This window comes from Lepisosteus platostomus, chromosome 4, assembly GCF_059453375.1.
Source record: "Lepisosteus platostomus isolate fLepPlt1 chromosome 4, fLepPlt1.hap1, whole genome shotgun sequence".
Lineage (NCBI taxonomy): Eukaryota > Metazoa > Chordata > Actinopteri > Semionotiformes > Lepisosteidae > Lepisosteus > Lepisosteus platostomus.
The window spans coordinates 59,624,308-59,630,307 of NC_142614.1; positions in this window are offsets into that span (position 1 = coordinate 59,624,308).

Here is a 6,000-nt window from a genome sequence, read left to right on the forward strand (position 1 = left end):
TGTTTTGTATTTGGGGGCACATGAACTCAAAGGAAGAGTGCATTAACATTTTTGAGGATCACACAAGGTTCACTGTAGTTGACAGTGGCCTAACTGCAGCCTACTATGCACGTAAATTACTTAAATGTTTTTTGAAGGATTTGTTTTAAATCAAAATATTTATATTACAGATGGCTGTTAAACTCTTCAACAACCACTACCTTGTAGAATAAATTAATTAAAAAAAAAACCCTGTCATCCCTTTCGCATCCCTAACATGATCTAAAAGAGAAAACATGTTTTTGCAATAAGTATGAAACACAGCCTCAAGATTCTGCAGAGCCAAACACAAACATGGAAGTTTTGTAACTGTGGTAACCAGTGTTATTTTTTTGTTTCTGGAAACAAGATGCAGAGAAATCCTGTAAAACCATTCATCAGTGCTGCGCATGCCTGAGGCAAGGCCAGTCTTCAGCTGCATAGTAAGAAGAAATAAAGCAAATGTTGTTTAATCTCTTTAACAGAATTTCAGGACTCGTGCCTTCTGATAATTAACCATGCTTTGGCAGGTCTGAAGGGTTATTAAAAAGGCTCATGTGAATGTCTGCAAAGCTTGACCTTTCTGAAGGAATTTAGTCATTTTCACTAATTCCTTTACCAATGATCTAAATGAACATTAATTGCAAGAATGATGTGAAATAACCATTCATGTATCCTTGCACTGCAGTAGTTTAATCATGCAAAAGCTTTGTGAAACAACTGGAAACTGAAAACTCAGTGAAGCCGACAATATCTTAGCCAGGATTAAGTCTCAAGTTCAAGTTTATTGTCATTACAATCATACACGGGTATATGGTATAACGATATGCTACTTAGCTAGCTCTCAGACGGTAAGTAGAACAAAAAACAACAATACAATTGTATAAGAAAAGAAAGACAGACCACAGGCAATGTGCAAAACAACAACAGGCAATTTGCAAAACAACAACAGGTAACAGGTAATGTCCAAAACCTCACTGATATTTTGGAAATGTCTTCAAATACAACTGATGGTTGTTATAGTTATTGAAATAATGTCTATCCATTTTTAAAAGGAAGAATGGGAGTTGCTTGCTGTTCGCCCTTTTAATGAAATGGATGTAATCAACAATGAGAGACTCAATACTGTTATTTCGGTGATTCCATCCATCCATTTTCTAACTGTTTTATTCAATTCAGGATTGCAGGCGAGCCGAGTCTAACTTGGCAAGCAGAGGGTGCAAGGCAGGGTACACCCTGGACAGGATGCCAGTCCATTGTAGGGCACCCACGCAGAAACAAACTCCAACTCACTCACGCCAGGGCCAGTTTTCCCAGAAGTGGTAGAGGAAACATGGGGGAGAACATACAAACTCCACGCAGGCAGCACCCCAAGAATTGAACCCAGGGCCCCCGCACTCCAAGGCAGCGATGTTAACCTCTGTGTCACCGATTCAGTTTTAATAAATGTTCATCGCGGGATTTCTAAACCAGATCTGATTGGACAGTAATCAAACCGTGACTGCTTTTGTCCGTCCCCTCATGTAGTGTTAGCTTCTGTTAGGTTGCTATGGTCTTTGATAACTTAAGTGTAAACTACTACCATACTCCTGACTTAATTCAAATAAATGCTGAGATCTAAAGTGCAAATGTCACAATGTTTGAGTGTGACTGGTATTCCCCATAGAGTAAGATGTGGAAAGTGTACCTCTGCCCCATGCACTGGTGGGGTAAACCATGAAAAAAGACACAGATGACTCAGTGGTGCCCATTTCAAAGAACACTCATGTTGTTACCCAGTACATCCTTTGCAACCAGCAAATGGCTGCCAAATAGAGTGATATAAAAAAAGAAGGAAAATCCAATTTTTTATGAAACCATGGGACTTCACCCCCCCCCCCCTTACCATTGTGAGTTTCACATTTATAACTTTGTGTAAGTGCAGAAAAATCATACTCTTATTTTAGTTTACAGGTCTTTACAGGTAACATCCGTTCTCTAGTGGACAATGGGTCTGTACTGTATAAAGACCCCAAATCAGCAAAGTCAGCTATCTCAACAAGAATGAAAAGTGCTTCCTGTAGACAGGAAGATCTGCTACATATTAAGCCTTTAGCAATAGCCAGTGTAATGATAACATTAGACATTGTGAGTGTCATATAGTCATTGTATTCTAATTGTCTGAACAGATTTACCACTCCTTAAATCATGTAGTGAAATTTGCCAGATAAACCATTTCAAGTTTTCTTTCACTTCAGGGAGCTATCTCCTCCTTAAAAACTTATTTATACTCCTCAAAAAGCTCTATTGCAACTCTGTGAGTGGTACTTTTTTTTTGTTTGTTTTTTTTGCGTTTTCACCCTTTGGGAAAAGGATTGTTTCCAAATACCACATCTTCACATTATGTAAGTGAAGCGCATGCTGTGAAACAGGATTATGCTTCAGTTCCCGACAGAGGGGAAATGGAAAGATTTTTGTCTACATCAGTGACTCTGAGGAGCAAAACGCACTGTGTACTAAGTAACATCGCCCTGCTTTATGACACAGAGGAAACAAATGGGGAGTAATCTTTCCCTGCTTCAAGCTTGGCTAAACGCATATCCAGTAGGAAGGAAGCTCAGGACTTATTGCACTGGGCATCACATATCGGCAGCAGCTGTGACCCAGATTCGGACTGCAAAACACTTTTATATACTTTGAGTACACAAAGCATTTTTTGGGTGTTGAATCATCTAGTAAATGTTCTCTACATGTATGTAATCAAAGTAACGAACGATAAACATGGCTGAAACGAATAAAGGTTATAAATAAGTTTGTTTTGAGAATAATGGCACAGTTTATGATAAATGGGACACTGGAGGGGTAAATTAGACCTCTAATACAGCAGAGACCGATTGCACACAATTTTGCAAGAAAAGGAAGTAGAAAATACTAGCCTGTGCACTGCAAAACACACTGTTAAAAGTGAAAAGTTATTGTTCTGTGTAATGGAACAGAAGAATCATATATTTCATGCTATGCATCTTTGCGAACAACAGTTGAATTCTGGTGGTATCATAGTACTGAATTCAGTACATTAACATGAGTTCAATTTGTTTTGTAACTCTTCAATAAATCGTTTTTTTTAACTTTGGTTTCAAGTAACTTTTCATTATTATTATTTAACTTGTGAAAAGGCATGGTTTGGATAATGTGTATATACAACTTGTACAATATTCTCTTTGTTTGAAGTTGCTGGAAAGCAGTCTCCTAAAGTATAGAAGGAAGCTGGACCAACTGCTGTGTGTCTAAAAGTGAAATGACTGATATTACAGCCATGTATTTCCTTTATCTCTAATGGGTGCATGCAGAAAGAGAACTCTGAGAAGGAAATGAAAGTCTCTACGTTGTGCAGAACAAGGCTATGCATTATTTATGAATCACAGGGTATTACTTTTTCAAACTTTGAGTAATTTTAGGTTAATTAAAATTACATCTCTCTACAACTGTGTCTAAACAGAAAGCAAATCAGAACATATAACTAAACACTTAAGGATCTTATTTTTGAAACTCTGGGAAACACAGGTAAAAATTACCATCAGGAGTTTCAGCCTTCTCCCAATCTGGAATTTGTGAAAAGAAAAAGGACTCATAAACTCAAGTATGCTTGCTTTATTACATTCCTCATTATATTGAAGACATATATACCTGACAATTATAAAGAAGGCTTGAACTTTTACGCTTGATATCTTAACACGGCATTTACGAACAGTTGACTATGAAGGCAGACGTATTTTATGGTTAAAAGATATTTTCCTTCAAAGGGTGGATGGATGGAATGTGCCCTTTCGTGTTATGTAATACAGTGGATACTTCATGTTTAGTAATTGGCAAGAGCTAATTCTGCAGGGCAGAGAAAAGAAAAAGGATTCAGATAGTCAGTTCAGACATTGATAATTGCAAAATTGGCTTGCAGTCATTGTTAGGTTTTCTAGTCCTGCCAAACACAGTTTCTAAAACTATTGCAGATGTGCTCATGATTACATAAAAGAGATCAAAACAATGGGTTACATGGATATCCTGACAGATACAGAAAGTACTTCTGAGTGCCAGATGGAAGTGAGTCCCAAATGGCATATAAAATCTGTAATATGTACATGACACAGCCATTAAAGTGATTACATAATTTTCCTACTCGCTTGTCTTCAACTGAATTACCAAGAGCCTGCTTGTCTGGGTATTGAAAAAGGAAGTCACTGTCTGAGCTTGTGGTCTGTCTTACAGGGTATACTGTATATTGTGTGTATTGTTTTTCACCTCAAACGTTTGTGTTATTTCCGTGAGCCTCTTCTCACTCTTCTCACAAATAAGATATTTTCTTCTAACAATGAACTTCTCCATGCATATTCTAACTGTACTATATATAGGCTTTGTACCATAGATGACTGTAATTGTGGAGATTCATTTTGAATGTGTGCTTCATGTGAGATCTGTCTTTCTTCTTTTAAGAAACATCAACAGGTGTTTTTCAGAACTTTATTAGTTCATTAATTATAAGGTGATTGGTTGCTACACTGGTTTCAGTAAAATCAGTACATTTGGACTATTCATTTACAATGGCAAATTATATATTTTAAAAGGTTTTATTTATGTATTTTGAATTATTGTGGAATGGTTGTATAAAGAATGGAATGACATGCTTTCTTATTAAGAGCTTTGCGTTTAATGTTATAAAATCTCAACACAAATATCATTTTGTACATTTCTTCATGTAAATGAGGCCTTGAGCTACTTTTGGTGAACAAAATCATATCTTGCAGCTGTTATTCGATGCCTGCTTTGGTGCATTGTACAGTTACTTCCCAAGTTTCTGATTTCCCCCTTCTGATTATAATGTTCATCTGTTAATTATTTTGAACAGATGAACAAGCATAGCTCTGCAGTATAGCTTTAATGTGATGTGGACAGCAATCCTGTCGGTTTTGTAATTTGCACTACTATCTGCTGCTTTCCACCTCTCCAGGGCAGCTGTAGGGTGGGATGGAGCATGCTCATTGCAGTGTCCACTTAGCATGCAATGATCACTTGTGCGCAGAGAGCAGAATACCCTTGGACAGTTCTAAATTACACTGTCATGGTGTTCTCTTAACATAACTGCAAGGAATTTTATACACATGCAACAGAACTCATTGAACCTGGAACAAGGTGACATAATCCACTAGGATCACTGGCCGGCATTTTAAATCTTATGTGGTGGGAAGGCTGGCCCTTTGACCTATAGGAGTTCACCACTGTCTCAGGAGGCACTGAGTGGCTTGGATCTGGAAGGATCCCGAGAGACTGTGATAGGATTACAGTAGGGACAGAGGCTGAAGAATAGAATAGAATAGCAAAACATCCTAGAGATCTAAAACAAAACTAGGATAGGAGGGCAGAGCAGTGGTTGGAGTTCCAAACTGGAGGAGAGTGGGTTGAAATCCCAGGTGGGACACTGGGATTGAACTCAGATTGTTCCAGTACAGTAAGTGTACTGCACCAGGTCAGCAGTGTACACAAACAAGAAGAAGTAATTCTCAATTGGTTTGCCTGGTAAAATAAAGGAATAGAGAAATAAAAAGATATTCAGTGTAACCTTACTTTGTTCCCCAAAGAATACATCTGGTTCTCCTGATGGTTCCCGACACAAGGTTTATGTAACTATAAATGAGTTGTATAAAGTTGGAGTTTATAGAGTGAGATAAGATTTATGTTCCTGATAACCTGAGACCCTGAGGCTTTGATAAACATTTGGTTAATAATAAATAGCAGCTTTATAGTTCTGGAAATTAAATTTGTACGTTTCATTACTAATTTTGCTTCCTGAAATTAAAAAGTATTTTTCTTAAGTGAGGTGGGTACTTACAAGAAAATGTAGGGGATAATGTTGAAGACCTAGACTGTTCAGTCATCGATAATGCATGGCAGGTGTTACTAAGCGTCTTTCAGGACCCTACGCAGACAGCACAATCCGGAAGGGAGTGAACA